Genomic DNA, 20,067 nt, shown 5'->3' with positions numbered 1-20,067 from the left:
TTGAAAAAGTCAGCCACTTATTAAGCCGCCAGAAGATATAAAGAAATGTTCAAGTTAAGCACCACAAGTTAAGGCCCTCATTGATGATTGATCTAACCGGGCTATTGGACAAAATTAATGCAGAAGTCAATACATTTTGTACAAATGTTCAGTATATTATTACATCAGATCCATGTTCACACACACTCTTTCTGATAAACTATTCCCTCCGTGGTTTAGAAACTTGCCCTCTGATTCTGATTATTCCACTCCAAAAAAACTGAAAAATCTTCTCTAAAGCATATCCAGAGTCCGCTACAATAGGTGCAACAAGCAAGGCTCATTTGCAATTCTATTCCTTTTTTTTTTTTGACAAAAAGCAAATTTCATTAACGGATTATTGAAAATTGTCTAATACAATTTGATTTACATGTTAAGTTCATGAGTAAAAGATTATGTCTCACATTAGTCTGAGAGATAGAGAAAGGATGGTTAATATGTAAGTAAAGGCCCGAAACCTAATGGCTTAAGTTTTTGGATCAGAATTGGGTTCCTGACTTACATATTGAGTTCTTTGATGAGTTCTCTCGAGGTGTTTCTCCCTATCAAATTGGTATCAGAGTTTTAGGTTGCGAGACTGGATTACTTTTGGGCAAATGGATTCTTCTAAGAGTTAGATCGGTAAAAATTCTCTTATTGATGCTGAACAGAAGTGCCAAAGTGCTAAGAATTCATGAGTAAGGGATTATGTCCCACATTAGTCCGAGAGATAGAGAAAGGACAGTTAATATATAAGTAAAGATTTGAAACCTAATGGCTTGAACTTTTCAATTAGAGTTGGGTTCCTGATTTACATATTACACTCTTTGGTAAGCTCTCTCAAGGTGTTTTTCCCAATCATTACATCTGAATGATTTTGAACAAATCTGAAAAATACAAGAAAATTTCAAATTGCCTTTTAATAAGATATATCGCTACAACTCCCTTCTGTACATGTTCCAATCAACACATTTGCTAATCAAATGGCTTTAAACTCTAATAACAATGATAAGATCTGCTGAGATAGACCCAAGATCCAAAGACATTCTAGATTTGACAACCAGGTTTGAAGTAAATTCGAATCAAACAAAAAAATGAAGATAAAATCCATTTGGATTAGCTGTTTTTGGGGGTGTTTTTAAAAAATTTTACTATAGCAGAGTTTTTAGAGTATATTTTGGGATATTTTTAGAAAATATTTTGGGATAGTTAAGAGCAGAAGATTTTTAGAATATATTTTGGGATTTTTTTAAATATTAAAAAAAATTAGACTATTTTTTAGAATATTTTTTAAAAATTTTTATAATATTTGAAAAATTGATGAATCCAAACAGAGGAGCAATATAAAATTCTCACTATAAACTCCTAGGAGAAACAACGGGTCTCACTAAAAAAGCTTAGCAAAGACATTATTGAAAAACATCCTAAAATAGAATCCATGGAATGGTCTCCCTCCTGAAGAAGAAGGATTTTTTAGAAGATGAGAAGAAGTAGAGAGCAGTTGGAAGAATGAAGAGGTAAAGAAAAGTTTGCACTTCTGTTTTATAAACTAAAGAAATCATCTGTGCTGCGACATATCACTGACAAAGCAGCTTCATTAATTAGATTCACAAAGTTCTCCTAATGAACAAATTCATCAGTTTCACATTCCCAGTCCTCCTATTTGAAAAGTTCCATCAATTTCACCATTTTTTAAAACCTACTCCACTCTTTTTTATACTCTTTTAAAAATGCATAATAATCATTTATAGATTGACATAATTTTAACTCTTTTTCATTATTTATAAATAAGCCAATCCACTAGCTCACCTATAGGTGCATGACCTGATAGTAAACCAGGGTTCTTGAAACCTTCACCAATACCCACTGTCCAGTTTTCACATTTAGTACATCATCCGTTTTTCAACCTTAGATTATCAATTCGAGTACTGTTCATGATGAATCCATGCCTAATTTCACAAAAGAAAAAACTGCTCATAAAATTAAAATTTTAATTAATACCTGCTTACTAGAAAAGACGAAATCACAGAGTTTTCATTAAAGAATGTAAATCAAACGTGAAAAAAAGAAAAAAGAAATCTACTCGAACAAATAAAAGAAAACACACTTACTAAAAATTTTGAAATTAAACAGAAAGCTCTTAGTTGATCAACGCCCACTAATCATGATAACCCTATAATGATAAAAAAAAAAAAAAAAAAAAAAACCAGTCTCCCATGGATTTTCAAACCCAATTTCAAAAACTCTCAAATCTTCAAAACAATTTTAAAAAAATTGCCTTGATCCTTGAATTATTGACATTCACATGCACGTCAGAATCTTGATTTTGACTGTCCAAAGCTTAATTCACAAGTGCTTGCTATCTTGCTTCTTCCTCCTCAGATTTAATAACCTTCGATTTTATTATTATTATTATTATTATTATTATTATTGCCTGTATTGAGCATCAGAATTGGGACTTTGGGAGAGATGAACGATATTCTTGAACCCTGAGGCATTTTGACAAAATCTTGTGTGTAACCAATGTATAAAACACGAAAGGGGTATTTGCGGAACAAAAAATGAGCAGGCCTATGTAATTAAGGGCATCTTTGGGCTTGCACAATATTTTTTTCTTGACATCAGTTGCATCTTTAACGGCTTTAGACGTTAGGGGCTTCTGGACAAACGTTTGTACAGGCAGGAGGTGAGACTGTTATTTAACAAAACTTCAAGGTTTGTTTAGTAACTTGGCTAAATCTCAAGGGAGACAAATTAATGTAATTGACCCATAAAGAAATGGAAATTCCAAGGGACACTAACCTCCTACAGTACAGCTTATTAGAGCAAGTAATGTTGGAAATAATGCACTCAAAAAATTGACTTAAGATTGTACAGAATTAATTATGGCAATAAATCACTAACAAAGACATATACATAAATTTATGAGGAAAAGCAATAGAGAAGAATATAACTAGAAACCTTTCTTAAGTCGTCGTGTGGCCCCCCAAAAAAAAAATTAAGATGACATATGCAATGACGTGGAAGCTTGATCATCAAAAATCAATCGATATGATTGTGTTTCCTCTTCTTTCCATTTAATTTGGTTTAAATCAAAATATTCCAAAGCATTAATTCTAATTTACACCCACAAACTTATATGTCATTTGTTTTACTTTCTAAACATCAATTTTGGACATTTTGTACCTTATCATCTCAAATTTCTCCTACTTAAATATAACCTATAATAGTGTTTATAAAATTGATAGAATGGACCACTGTGCACACATATATCTCAGCCACACTCTACTATGTGGTAGCGTGTTGACGGAACCAAAAAATTTAATTTGAAGGGTCGAAATGCATACACATATAAACTTAAAAACTTTTGAAACCTTTTGGGGGGCAAATAGCTATATATGTACATATATATATATACACACAGACATATAATAAGAAATTTTTTAAATTTTAACAGAAGAAAACATCAATTCCAAGAACTTGGGGGTGGATAGCGCCCCCAAGTTCCGTCCTTGATCATTTCACAATCTGTGTTCCTCAAGTTTTTTTTTTTTTTTAAAAAAAACACATTAGGTTCACGGTTCTCCATTTCGTTAGGTACTGTTATCCACTGGATTTGAATAGAACAAATTTGAGATATTAAAGTGTAAAATAGTTCAAATTGAAACTTAGAATGTAAAGTGAGAAGAGGTACAAGTTTGTAGGTGCGAGTGGAATTAGTCCATTCCAAATGCTAGAAGAGTACCTAAAATTATCTTTGCAATGGGACTTGTAAAGAAATAATCCAAAATCTTTTAAAGCGTAACATTTGATTATTTGAAATTGCTTCGTCCGTATAAATGAAACTTGTGGGCCAAAAGTATAGGGGCTAACTGCATTTGCATGTTCCATGTGGAGTATCATATTTGTCAAAAAAGAACATATAAAGTAATTGAAGTATTGAATTGTGAAAGATTGCGAAGTCAAGGAAAATCAACTACTAATAGTCTAATACATAGAAAGAAGAAAAAAAAAACGCAATTTGAATGGATCATATATTAGCCAACATTAAATTCTTGTGATTTCCACCCAATCATCATTCATGCCTCAAAAGTGAGGTTCAATCTTGTTTTAGAATAACTGAATGGATGCTGTTAATCAAAAATTCAGTTCTTGGTGATGAAAAATGTGATTATTTCTTTATTTCCACTTCTGTCCAAAAATAGTTGCTCTAGGCAGGGGTGAGCAAATTCGATTCATACCAAATTCACCGAATTCTAATATGGTATAAAATAAGTAATGAGATTATAAATTTGGTAATAACCGATTTCATATTCAAATTCGGTAATTGAAATAGGATACCGCATTACCGCATTCGAATACCAAATTGGTATATAAAATTATATAATATATAGATAAATGCCATTTAGTATTAGTATATACTACTAATATATTATTATATTATTTAGGTAAATGCTATTAATAATAATTAGTATATGGTATTACTATCATATCATGTACTTATAATAATAATAATAATATATAATAATGTATAAAATATTATTTTAGTATTTATTAATTGTTATATGACTATAATAATACAAATATATAGTAATACATAGCAATATAAGATAACTATAATACTTATTATTTTATACATGAGTAACATGACTAGAATTAGATAATAATTAATACATAATGTATAATACTAAATATTAAACATAATTAGTAATTAAAATTTAGATATTGGTAATTTGATACATCATTCATGTTTGAATTATTGAATATTTGAATGCGTAATCTGTAACTTGCAAGTATTAGTGTGCTCTAAATTTACATTACATATTTAACATAAAACTTCATATTATCTATTCACTAATCTTAAGGCTTTAAGTATAAATAAGACAACTAAGCAGTGTAAGTGAATGTATATGAATTGCAAATCAATGTATTAGTGTATTGACTTTCACAATAACATATGTAAGTAAATAAGTTTTATTTTGATTTGAAATAAATTATTATCTTTTTTTTAATAGATGAATTCGGTTAGACCGAATCCATTACCGTTTTCGAATTTGAAATTGGTTACGGAATGAATTCGGTTATGGCCAATTCGAAATTGAAAACGGTTTAGATTTCTATAGGTCAAATAACCGAATTCACCGAATTCATTGCACTGAATTACCGATTTTGCACGGAATGCACACTCCTACTCTAGGGTCACCATCATTTTAATTATGCATCAATTATTTCTTCCTACTGCAGCTTAAAATAAAGCACAATAATGATTAGGGGTTGTATGCATAGACACAAAAGAGAAGAGGAGAACTCCAATCAACAACTACTTTAACAAAATATAAGACTTTCCTTATGTGTAGTTTAATCCAATCACAAATCAATAGTTTAAAGCCATAATTAAGAGGTTATTGAAATTGCAATTATATTTAACTCCATTTTTGTAAAAATATAACTACTAACTAAAATATAATGCTCCAAGAAGTTTTTTTTTAGTCGTATTTCCTTTTGAAATCTCACTTTTTGCGGCTGTACGATTAGAGTATGGATTTAACAAACATTTAGCAAAGAGAGTGGGCATTCTAGTAGGTGCCTAGATGACAAAAAATAATTCTCTTAATTTGAATACTAGTTTGAAAACCATTCACATTATTTTTAGCAAGGTTGGACATATCACATATGGAAAATGGGAACATTGCACTTTCGGTCCTTTATGTATGGGGGTTGAAGCAAACTAGTCCTCAATGTTTTACTCAAAACAAATGTAGTCTCTAGAGTATTCAATTTCAATATAATTAATCCCTAATGTTTCAATCTAAAAAAATATAATTCCTAAAGTATATTAATTGACTGAATTAGTCCCTAATGTTTTATAAAATCTAAGAAAATTTATTTATATAATATAAAAATCCATCAAAATATGTGAAATTTCTATACAAGTCATAAAATTTATAGTGAAATCATAAAATTTTCAATACCCTCGAAAATAAGTTTAAGGTAATCTAAAAAATCTAATTTTAACACTGGAACAAAGCATGTGTAATGCATGTGTTCTTTTCTATATGTTTTGTGTACTTTTTTTAATAAGTAAATTAAGTATTGTAATTATATATGCACTTTTGTATACTTTATGTACAAATTACAAAAATGGAATATCTACAAATTGTCTTTATTTTGTCAAAAGTGAATATCTTAGCCTTACTTTATACTTTATTACTGTTTTTAAAATCTTTGTGGTCTTTCTAGGATTTTCTATAACTTTTATGAACCTTTTCAAAAATTTGTTTTATATTATTAAATTTGATTATGTTTTATAAACCATTATGAACCAATTTGGTTAATTAATATACTTTAGAGATTGTATTTGTTTAGAACGAAACATTAGGGATTAATTGATCGAAATTGGATACTCAAGGGGTTGCTTTTATTTTGGTTGAAACATAAACACAATACTTCGAGGTCTAAAGTGCAATTTGCTCTATAGAAAATCTCGTAATCCTTGTCCAGGAAACATAAACACAATACTTCCAAAACTAAGCACATGATAAGCAGGGGCTGATGTAGTCTGAGGGTCGTAGGGCCCATTGCCCACGACAAACTCTTGTATGTACTAAAAAATCTGACAACTGTAGTTTTACAGGATACGAGGCAGGAGCTGTCATCAGATGGACCGCTCCTGAACGGTCTCCTCACAAGACCCACCGAATGGAGCACAATAAGCCACGACAAATGCTTGTGTTGATGGCAAAAAACGTCGCCGTTCTACCAAAGCAAAAATATATCCCTAACGGACTTCGTTTAGAGGAAATGGAAGAATTGAAATTTTGAAAACGAAGTTAAAAATTTGAATTAGCCGCACAAAACAAAATGGAGAGAAGAAAGCGGGCTTGGTATGTGAATGTACTCGACTGATATCAGAAGAAGAGTTGGAGTATGCCATCAGAAGAAGAAGGAAGAAGGTAAATAGTGAAACAAAAGTGCAGTAAAAGAAGGCCAAAGTTGGTAGGAAATTTTATGAGCAATGCGTGCAAGGCAGGCGGCAAGGTAGAAGCGAATTAAAGAGGGAATTCATTATCTCACGTTGCCCACCATTTTTCGTGCAACTTAATAGCAGAAGCAATTGCGCTGTCCGAGTTCGGTGAAACATAAAGCGCTCAGCGGGCCAAGGTAATGTGATTGAACTATGTCAGCAACTTTGTGAATCTTATACCAGCAACTTTCTGAATATTAGATTCAGTAAATACATAAAATGAAAATGATAGAAGAATAGTGAAGTTGTACCGTATGTGTATGTATCAGCATGCGGCTTTTTAGTGATGGATTATAATGGGAGAGTAGTTATTCAAAGACGTAGGGGTATTACATCGAGTAAAGCGTCGAGCGGAATGAGGGAAAGAGGAGAGAAACAAAGTCACATTTAACAAGTAAATGAATGTACATCCTGTTGTAAATAAGTTACAAGTTATAGCCACAGTATTACAATTGATATGAATTATTGTACATCCAGTAGTTGGTCCATGCTCATCACGCAATCTTAGTTTGTCCTTCTACTGACCATGCAGTGTATATAAAATGGAAGTGTAGAGTTAAATAAGGTGAAGTAGAGGAAAAGACATATATGTGAATAATAAATGGTATACCTGGTGTTGTAATTAAATTACATGATGTAAAAAATGTATTACAATGAGTAGAAAATACTTGCTTGGCCCTTAAAATGTAGAAAATAGTATAAAATATGGAGTTGGTTTAGGCGGGTATCAGTAACGAGTGACATAAAGTCTAGTGAAACAAAGTATCTAAAATCTAAATATAATCGCCAGAGTGGATGTACATACAATTAAAATATACTTACATCGTGTGACCAACACATTACAGTCCGTATAACTTAATATACATAGAATTGTATTTGTACATAAATAATGTCGTTGTCTTAGAGTAAAAAATAAAGTGATGTGAATTATTAATTATATTAATAAGCGTAATAATAGGATTTGGTATACGAGTAATGTGTGTAACATAACACATTGTGAATGTTAATATACATTTATGTTATCGTTTATGCCCATACTATTCATGAACTGTTGCAAATTAAGGTGTTTGATGCAAAATTGGTAGGAGCAGAAGTAATAGATTGCAGTAAATTGGTAGAAGATGGGACCCCTAAGTTAGGAATAGAGTTCAGCAGTGAAGAGGATGCTTACAAGTTTTACAACAAATATGTCTTTAAAATGAGTTTTAGTGTACGGAAAGACTATCTAAATAAAGACAAATACGGTGTAACCACGTCTAGGAGATATAGTTGCTGCAAGGAAGGTGTAAAACTCAAGTACGAAGGTGATGTGATGCCAAAGAGGACACGAGCGTCGACGAAAATAGGGTGTGGAGCTAAAATGGTTATCATGTTGCTTAGAGGGACAATGAAGTATCTGTGCATGACCTTGTCTTAGAGCATAACCATGGGTTGCACATTGCTCAATGTTCGCACATGATACCATCATAAAGAAAAGTGAGTGAACCTCCAGGATTCTAAACTGAAATAAGCGAGGATGCTGGGCTTTCATTGAAACAGAGCCATGAGCTTATGGAAAAGGAGGCAGGTGGGATGGGTAACGTGGGATATACTCGGGATGACCTTAAACGATATCTTTGTACGAGACAGGAAAGGTGCTTGACATATAGAGAAACAAGTAGCATGCTGAATTATTTTCAAAGTTGGGTCGATAAATTTGATAGATTAAAAAGAAAATCTCGATTGTCAAGGCTACACAGACTACGGTATGGATCCAATTTTATGATGGTGAATATTTATGCTAAAATAATGTTATTGTTGTACTGTTAACTAAAGTTTAGGTACTATTCGCTATGAAATAACGTTATTGTCATGTTAATGATACAGGTCTTAGAATCCGAGCCGATATCGATTTCATTTGATGAACACATGTTTATGGGATGTTGTTCATCTACTGACTCGGTTTTGGTTAGTATAAAATGATCATGGCTTTAGCTCTTATTTGGATGTTTCTAACAGAATAATTAGTTACATTGATATTACATTATGTGATAAAATTGTTACGCTTGGCTTCCCATTCTCATATACCTATTTTGTCTTCTTATACAATTATTTGGCCTTTCAAAACTCTTAGACGCATTCAATGAGTCAGTCAATGAATGGCCCTCCAAACACTGTTGCTCCCGAAAATGAGTAAATTGAAATGGTATGCATACATGTAGTAAGAAAAATAAAGACTTTGTTGTTCCCAATCACAGCTACTTTTCTGCTTATTGTAATAGTGGGGACCCGAACGCTCCCAATGCACACATATATGTAGTTAACATATGCTCGCTTTAATGACGTATTATTTTGTATTATCCGAATGTCTACCGTTTCGCTAATCAAGGGGCTCCTGCTACTATCCCTACAGAATGGATGCATCCCAAATTTTTTATTTTTTTCAAGCATAACTCTGTCAGAGATATCTTAATGGTCTGATATATCATTTTTGTTATAATGTATAGTCCAATTTAGCTTTTAACTGAGCAATATAAACACTGCTAATAATTTATTTACAGTTGATATTTATATTATATAATGAAGCAGGAGCATGCGGCAATTTTAACACATTGTGATATTGATGCATATCATGTATTTTCATCATCACCCCAGGTGACAAACTTTTATCATTACAATACATGTTTATATAGTATTTTTAATTGGAAACTTGGACATCATCTATCATTAACTGTATTAAATGATTTTGTATTGTTGTTTCTTTCAGGAAAGAAATAACATCCAAGGATTACAATTAACTGTTGACATCGCCTTCCCTAAGAAGCAAGTTGATGAATGATATGTACCTATATTTAACGACACATTAAGTTAGTTGGCCTAACTTGGGAATGCTGCATATGTTCAGTTACTAGCTGTTAATAATCTATTACAACTTATTCAAGAGGTTATACAGGCACCATTGATGTTTCACTCTTTTCAAACATAGACAAGTGGGTTACAATTGTAATCCCGTCTTGTGTTAGTAGTCATCAATAGTATGTATTAGGTTGTATAAAATTGTTAGAAAATTATAAAGTCAGTAGAAAATTGAGTAACATTTTTACAATAGGTTAACATTTGTTATTATTTTGTTATGATGCTAAATTTGAATTATTATTTTGATATTTTTATTAAAAAAATTATCATTGAGGCCATATGGTTTACATTTTCTTGTCGATTTTATCGAGCATTGATAGGATGTATCACAGACACTTGAATAGTGTACAGATTTAGTTACATTCATAACTTGATTAAGTAACCACACGAGCACCTGTAACATGATAATTTCGCACAAGAAAATCATTCCTTGGACAACTAATTGTAATGTTAAAACTAAGTTTTATAATGTAACGAAAATGAAGAACAAACAGAACAAAATGGATTACAACCAATTAGGTATATGTTACAATACATTACAACTAGTTTCCTCCCATCTGGTGTTTCGTATCTCCTTAGGACATTTGTTGGAGTAAACGATACTTTTCGTCTTTTTTGCCGAACCTTTGATTGTGAACTTGTATGAGATCCTTCGTTGTGGGTTGCATGACCATGCTAACACCTACTGCTTTTAGGTTGGATGAAAGAAATGATCTACTGCCAAAGTAGATGGGGATGAGATACCAAAGATGTATAGATTTATTGGCAGATAGTGAGAAGAAATTTTTAATGTAGCACCTGTTTGTGACCACGCATAGTAAATGGTTTGTGGTATCAACTTTAACAACTGCTTCCTGTGTCATTTCATGCTGTTCTCCACGGGATAGTAATTTGAACGTGCATTTTTTGGATCTCAAACTTTGAACGTTATAACTAAGAATGTACAAAGTTGTACATGCCCCAAAAGAAATGTTGTTCTCCATGGCAGTCTTTCACTTGTCACGCCCCAAACGTTTTACGGTCTATGTACGTTTCACATAAGGCGTAATTTTATGAAATATCTTGACAATCACTAAAAGAAAAATAGTGACATTCCATACATGTTTGGTACCTACATGTATAAGATTAAAGAAGTAGAATAATTTAACAGGGTGTGGGATGCAATGGTGAAGAAACACAATCTTGAAAATAATGAATGGCTTTTAGAGCTGTATCGAATTCGTGATAAATGGGTAAAGTGCATGATGAAAGAAAGATGGACCGCGGGAATACAAAGCACCCAACTTAGCGAAAGCCTAAATGCAGCAATTAAAAATCATTTGAAACTGGATCACGATCTTGTGCAGTTCTTTAGATATTTCAATTGGGTGGTTGATAAAAAAGACATAATGAACTCATCGCAGGATATGAAATGAGGCAAAAGCTCCCCATGGTAGGTTTGAGGCAAACACCTATGCTTGTGCATGCAGTAGAGACGTATTCACCAACTGTATTTGTTGCATTCCAAAATAAATATGGCCAGTCAACAGTTATGGTTATATTGAAACAACAAGATGCAAGGATGTTTATGGAGTTTACGGTCATGAGGTATGATGGAGTTATTTCAACTCACATAACTATTTTTTCTGCACTATATCTAATTTCCTTTTTACATGCATATATAATCAAATAACTAACACCTAACAAAATGTATATTTTTATAAACGGATTGTACGTCATAGATCATCTCGTGTAAGGTATTCACAGACAAATAATGACTATCATACAAGTAAAATTACACATCTACTATAGAAAGATGCACAAATTGATCAAAAGGGCTAAATAACCATTCTAAATTTATGCGTACCGTTGCACTACCTTTTATAGATATACACGGTCAAGTAACTAATATCTAACATAATGTACATTCTTGTAAACTGATTGTACCTCATAAATTACTTCATGTAAGATGCTTATAGGCAAATTAGTATTAGTCATATGGATAAAATTACACACCCACTGTAGCTTGCAAGGAAATGCATGAGTCATGATTCTACACCATTTTTTAGATATATGCATTAGACACGAATAGAGTTTCATGAAGTATTTGACGAATCATGATGTGTATTTATCTTAATCTGAACCCGTTTTTTTCACACTATCGGCTCTCCAAGACATTCTATTTCTTTCTCGTACTCTTCTTTCTCTTTCAATTACTCCTCCTTTCACTTTCTCACTCAACTTATTGTATGTTGTACGAGCAATATCATTGTACTGCATTGAATAAAAAAAGTCAAAATGCACGTTAAACTAAACCCAAAACAATTGCTCGTTTCACTATTTTTTTCTTAGCCTGACCATCAGTTGAATGATTGCAGTTTTTATTTTGTTAGACCAGCATACATCTGTCACCTTAACACCCTTCACCGAAACCATGCGTTAATACTCTTTCCTGTCCACATTCAAAACCCTAAGTTATTTGTGTTATTTAGTAACATTATTTTTTTTCTCAAATTTAATGATCTTACCTGAACTTCATCCATGGATTCAATGGTAGGACTGGTTCTACGACCTCGCTTGTTCCTGCTATCTGTATTTCTTCCTCTCCACCTAAACGATCATTCCTTTTATTGGCTCTTTTCCTTCCCATCCGGCCCCAACATTATCAACATTTTAATGCATTATAATGATGACAAATCCAACCTGTCATGACCATACATAAGCACTGACCACTTACCTATTCAATGATTTAGGTGGTGCCTCGTGTTCTGTTTTATCATGTTTCAGCTAATTCTTCTCTCTGCTTCCTGACGTGAGCTTCTTGATCGCGTTCTTCCCATGTAAACTAATACTTTTTATAAATAAATTGCACTTCAGTTCCAAAATTTCATTTCCAACCACACGCATAATATATGATGAATTACTGCTAAACATAATATATAAGTTTCAAATATTAGTCACATTAGTTATAATACAACTTGTAACATTTTTTTTCACATTGAGTAAGTTATTCGTCACAATTTGTTATTTATTCCAATTAGCACTAATCAACATAATCTGTTGTCCTACCTATCAGGTTTTGCTTGGGATCAACTTCTTCTTCTATTTATCATGCTATTGTACAATATCAATGAAGTAGCACACGGGGGCAAGCAATTTTGTAGTATGTTGATGTAATTTTACAGAGCAGTTCTATTACTGTCACTTCTGACCTACTGTGTGTAACAACTATCAAACATGGTGTCCAACCACAATAATTATTGTACTAGTAATCTTCTTTTCACAATTTATTTGCCATCGTGCAAAGTTTCTTGTTAATTATGCCTAATTTAGTCATATTATAATCTATTCTCCTACCTATCAAGTTCTATGCAATCAACTTCTCCTTCATTTATCGCGGTATTCAACAATACGAATGAAGTAACAAATCCGTGAAACAATTTCAACGCATGTTTAACCAATTTTACACAATACTTCTAATACTGTCACTGCTGAATCACTGCATGTAACAATTATCCAACATGATGTGCACCCACAATAACTAACAAGATTTGTAACCGTTTTCCCACACTGAGTATGCCAAACTTCATAATTTGTTATTTCTTTTGCCATATATTGTCAAATTATAACCTCCTCTCCTACTTATTCAGTTCCATGCAATAAACTTGTCTATCTAAATATTGTACTAGTATACAATTTCAGTGGAGTGACAATCTCATTTCTTGCAATTTCATCATTTGTTGGGGCAATTTTACACACCATTCTGAAGGTGTCACTAGTGACTCATTGCAAAAACGATTTGTCCAATATGATGTGCAAACACAATACCTATCAAGACTTGTAAACTTGTTTCCACATTGAGTATGTCAAACTACACAGTTTGGCATACTTTCTACCTGCCATTGTCAAATTATAACCTTCTCTCCTACTAACGCATTATAATCTTTTCTCCTATGGTGCCCTTAAATGAAATATCTTGTAACCATTTCACTTCACTTTGTATGTCTCCCTCAACAGTATGTACCATCTTAGAAGCCCATATCATGTTTAATCTCCACTCAGCCACTGTTATGTAACAAAACCTACACCAACTTCATGCACAATAACCATAACAATCCCCAACCCATGCAAGCAATTTTGCAAGCACTTGATGTGCAAAATTTCCAATACCTTTCTTTCCCCGTGTTGGTAATTATAATACCTATTATGTGCAATGAAAGGTTTCAGTGTATTATCCATTTTCCACTGTATTAAACAATTACTTCAACCAAAACTGCAACAAGTATAATTAGCCCATTTGTTCACAATGATGTATACAACAAAAGATAACTACAAGTCAAATTGATCCACAATTTATCTGATATCATTGATATTTTCTTACCTGTGTTTGTTCTGCATTATCTATTCTCCGGATCTCCCAACCTTGTACTCCACAATTCCCGTTCACCTTTCTCAAGCCCTTTGATATTTGAGTACCAATCCTAAACTCTCTCCTTCTGCCACTAGTTATTGCTTCTTCTCGCCGTGATTTTTCTTCGCAGCCACTCTATTTCTACTACTTCTTGCTATCCCTTGTATACTACTTGGCAATTTCCAATTCTACAATGTTATTTTTTCTTTGCTTTTCTTTCTTGCTCTATTTTGTAGAATTTTGAATCGATGAATATGGGCAATTATTTTGGAGGGAGTGCGACTTAGCTTTTCGTTTTGAGGATTCATTTGGGCGGTAACGGACCAACGCTTCATGAAACGGTCCGTCAACTCTTTTTCTTTTTGTTTTTCCCGTTTCTCCTCAACACGGCATCGGTCTAGCCCCAAATGAAGCCTTCATGACGTGGTCCATTGCAGTCCTTTCATTTCCTTTTGTGAGAGGACTGCTCAGACGGACCATCCCTGCCCCAAATCCAGTTTTGCATTAACTTTTGCCCTTTTGCAAATAGTGGGGTCATGGTAGGTATGATTGGTTTAGGTACGATTTAATGCAATTGTTGTGTTTTATCCACAATATATGGTGTGTACTTACTAATGCAGTTGTATTTACATATTAAGTTGGTGTACACAAATAAAATTTAAAAATACATCAAAATTATTTAAACATATATTATATTATTAAAAAAAAAGTACAACAATCGAATAATGAGACAAAATTTCTAATTATATCCGTCCATGGTTTGTAAATAACTCCACCCACTGTGTATGCTATATATAGCTAATTTAGTACTATATTCTATAACCTACTATTTTACCAATTTGCAGTCCATCTTCCAACCAAAATGTTTTAGAAGTGATATCTCCGCTCTCTAGAATCAACATCATTTAATTATAAACTAACTAAGTATTAGTTCCAAGTCATAAAAAACTTTATTAACTCCTTTCTATTGTGATTTTGAATCTGTCATTTATAATAAATAACTAATTTCCTCTAACTTAAGTAACTGATAAATTTGTTAGTGTCTTTATGTGGTATTTTCCAATTAATCATTGAATTTATAAGTCATTGTTTTTGTTTTAAGGGTTAATTCCAATGAACCTCCTCAAATAATACTATTTTCTCACTTTGCCCCAAAAGATTTAATTGTACCCATGCACCTCTTATACCACTAATAATATTCCCAATTAAGTGCAATCAGGTTGGACAGTCCAATTTATAGTTGTTTTGGTCATGTGCAGCTCATATGATTCTGTGAAGTGACCAAAGTTTTCCCAATACTTCATTTCACATTTATTCTAGGTAGTCCATCTTGACATTTGTAAAGAAAAAGATATCTTAGTGCCTTCTACGGCGTTAAATCATCTATTATCCAACAAATCTTTGCATTATTAAAACATGTAGTACACGTTCATTTTTTTCAGCCCATATCATTACCAAACTAATATGTTATTACGTCTTTGGGAATATTGGACTTATAAAGGATGAATTGGTACAATTAAACCTTCAAGGCAAGTTCAAAACAAATGTAGTCTCTAGAGTATTCAATTTCAATCTAATTAATCCCTAATGTTTCAATCTAAAAAAATATAATTCCTAAAGTATATTAATTGACTGAATTAGTCCCTAATGTTTTATAAAATCTAAGAAAATTTATTTATATAATATAAAAATCCATCAAAATATGTGAAATTTCTATACAAGTCATAAAAATTTATAGTGAAATCATAAAATTTTCAATACCCTCGAAAATAAGTTTAAGGTAATCTAAAAAATCTAATTTTAACACTGGAACAAAGCATGTGTAATGCATGTGTTCTTTTCTATATGTTTTGTGTACTTTTTTTAATAAGTAAATTAAGTATTGTAATTATATATGCACTTTTGTATACTTTATGTACAAATTACAAAAATGGAATATCTACAAATTGTCTTTATTTTGTCAAAAGTGAATATCTTAGCCTTACTTTATACTTTATTACTGTTTTTAAAATCTTTGTGGTCTTTCTAGGATTTTCTATAACTTTTATGAACCTTTTCAAAAATTTGTTTTATATTATTAAATTTGATTATGTTTTATAAACCATTATGAACCAATTTGGTTAATTAATATACTTTAGAGATTGTATTTGTTTAGAACGAAACATTAGGGATTAATTGATCGAAATTGGATACTCAAGGGGTTGCTTTTATTTTGGTTGAAACATAAACACAATACTTCGAGGTCTAAAGTGCAATTTTCTCTATAGAAAATCTCGTAATCCTTGTCCAGGAAACATAAACACAATACTTCCAAAACTAAGCACATGATAAGCAGGGGCTGATGTAGTCTGAGGGTCGTAGGGCCCATTGCCCACGACAAACTCTTGTATGTACTAAAAAATCTGACAACTGTAGTTTTGCAGGATACGAGGCAGGAGCTGTCATCAGATGGACCGCTCCTGAACGGTCTCCTCACAAGACCCACCGAATGGAGCACAATAAGCCACGACAAATGCTTGTGTTGATGGCAAAAAACGTCGCCGTTCCACCAAAGCAAAAATATATCCCTAACGGACTTCGTTTAGAGGAAACGGAAGAATTGAAATTTTGAAAACGAAGTTGAAAATTTGAATTAGCCGCACAAAACAAAATGGAGAGAAGAAAGCGGGCTTGGTATGTGAATGTACTCGACTGATATCAGAAGAAGAGTTGAGGTATGCCATCAGAAGAAGAAGGAAGAAGGCAAATAGTGAAACAAAAGTGCAGTAAAAGAAGACCAAAGTTGGTAGGAAATTTTATGAGCAATGCGTGCAAGGCAGGCGACAAGGTAGAAGAGAATTAAAGAGGGAATTCATTATCTCACGTTGCCCACCATTTTTCGTGCAACTTAATAGCAGAAGCAACTGCGCTGTCCGAGTTCGGTGAAACATAAAGCGCTCAGCGGGCCAAGGTAATGTGATTGAACTATGTCAGCAACTTTGTGAATCTTATACCAGCAACCTTCTGAATATTAGATTCAGTAAATACATAAAATGAAAATGATAGAAGAATAGTGAAGTTGTACCGTATGTGTATGTATGAGCATGCAGCTTTTTAGTGATGGACTATAATGGGAGAGTAGTTATTCAAAGATGTAGGGGTATTACATCGAGTAAAGCGTCGAGCGGAATGAGGGAAAGAGGAGAGAAACAAAGTCACATTTAACAAGTAAATGAATGTACATCCTGTTGTAAATAAGTTACAAGTTATAGCCACAGTATTACAATTGATATGAATTATTGTGCATCCAGTAGTTGGTCCATGCTCATCACGCAATCTTAGTTTGTCCTTCTACTGACCATGCAGTGTATATAAAATAGAGGTGTAGAGTTAAATAAGGTGAAGTAGAGGAAAAGACATATATGTGAATAATAAATGGTATACCTGGTGTTGTAAGTAAATTAAATGATGTAAAAAATGTATTACAATGAGTAGAAAATGCTTGCTTGGCCCTTAAAATGTAGAAAAACATGGTAAATGCCATGATTATAAGTTCTGGATTGCCTAAAAATTTATGGGGAGAGGCTTTACTAGCTGCTTGTCATATACATAATCGAGTAATTTCGCTTAAATCCAAGATATCACCATATGAATTATGGAAAGGTAGAAAACCAAACTTGAAGTATTTTCGAATTTGGGGTTGTATAGCCTTTTATAGAGTCCCTGATCATAAAAGAACTAAATTGGGAACTCGAGCACTTAAAAGTGTGTTTGTAGGCTATGCTGAAAATTTAAAAGCATATCGGTTGCTAGATTTAGATTCTAACGTCATTGTGGAATCTAGAGTTGTCAAATTTTTGGAAGATAAATTTCTTTATAATTCGACAATGAGTACGGATTCAAGCCAAGAGCCACCGCCCATTTCCAATGCTAGACTCTCTAATAATAATAAAAGGGATGCAGTAGAGGTTCCAAGTGAATTGAGGAGGAGTCAGAGGCAATGGAAGGAAAAACATTTATCCTCTGATTTTATAGATTCACAAGCTATTGTTTTTTTAGTTGAAGGCGATAGACAATTTCTACTTGACAAGATTCCTATCTTGTTAACTGTAAAATATTATCCTAAAACTTTTAGTGAAACTATGAAATCAAGAGATGCATCGTTTTGGAGAGAGGCAATTAATGATGAAATGGATTCATTATCGAGTAATCATTCTTGGATTCTAGTTGATTTGCCTCCGGGTTCTAAACCAATTGGCTGTAAGTGGGTATTTCGAAAGAAATACGCTACTGATGGATCTGTACAAACTTTTAAGGCAAGATTAGTTGCAAAAGGATTTAGGCAAAAAGAGGGAATCGATTATTTTGATACTTATGCACCAGTGGCTAGAATTACATCTATAAGAGTGCTATTAGCATTGGCTTCAATGTTTGATTTGTGTGTACATCAAATGGATGTAAAAACGGCCTTTTTAAATGGTGACTTAAATGAAGAGGTGTATATGGATCAACCAGAAGGTTTTGTTCTACCAGGAAATGAAAAGAAAGTTTGCAAACTGATAAGATCTTTGTATGGTTTAAAACAAGTACCTAAACAACGGCATCAAAAGTTTGAATCTGCTATACTCTGTAATGGTTTTAAATATAATAATGTTGATAAGTGCATTTATTCCATGTTCACTAGAGAGTATGGTGTGATAATTTGTCTATATGTGGATGACATGCTAATTGTTGGTACTAATTACAAAGGCATTGAAGAAACTAAGAAGTATTTGTCTTATATATTCAATATGAAAGATCTTGGAGAAGTAGATACTATCTTAGGAATTAAAGTTAAGAAACATAGTGGAGGCTATTCTTTAAGTGAATCTCATTATGTTGAGAAAGTTTTGAACAAGTATCAACATTTGAAGATAAAAGAAGTAAGCACTCCTTATGATCCTAACTTTAAGTTGTTTGAAAATTCTGGAAAGCTGATTGCTCAATTAGAGTGTGCTAGTGCAATTGGTAGCCTAATGTACGCTATGCATTGTACTCGGCCAAATATTTCATATGCAGTTTGTAGACTTGCTAGGTACACTAAGAATCCTGGTATAGAGCATTGGAAAGCTATAGGCAGAGTGCTTGGATATCTTAAAAGGACAAAAGATTTAGAGCTTTCCTATAACAAATTTCCAGTTGTACTTGAAGGCTATTCTGATGCAAGTTGGGCAACCAGTGTATGTGACAAAGTGTCTACTTCTGGATGGATTTTTATGTTGGGTGGAGGAGCTGTTTCTTGGGCATCAAAGAAACAAACTTTCATAACTCATTCCACCATGGAGGCTGAATTTGTAGCCTTAGCAGCTGCATGCAAAGAGGCCGAATGGCTAAGAAACTTACTGTTAGACATCGAGTTGTGGCCAAAACCGATGCCAGCCATTTCTTTGCATTGTGATAGCGAAGCCACTATGTCTAGAGCGTTAAATAGAATATATAACGGCAAATCTAGACATATAAGTCTAAGACATGAATATGTCAGACAATTATTGAATGATGGCATAGTCACAGTGGTGTATGTTAGATCATTCAACAACCTGGTGGATCCATTCACTAAAGCTCTCTCAAGAGATGTAGTGTAAGCAACGTCATTGGGAATGGGGTTAAAACCCGTTGTCTAAAACCACTAGTAATGGTAACCCAACCTCTCTTCTAGCACTAACACTAGGTGAAAGGTTTAAAGGGTAATAACAAGTTACTAATAAGTGGTTGTGAGCACTAG

This window comes from Coffea arabica, chromosome 3c (assembly GCF_036785885.1).
Source record: "Coffea arabica cultivar ET-39 chromosome 3c, Coffea Arabica ET-39 HiFi, whole genome shotgun sequence".
Classification (NCBI taxonomy): Eukaryota; Viridiplantae; Streptophyta; class Magnoliopsida; order Gentianales; family Rubiaceae; genus Coffea; species Coffea arabica.
This window is presented reverse-complemented; position numbering follows the sequence as displayed.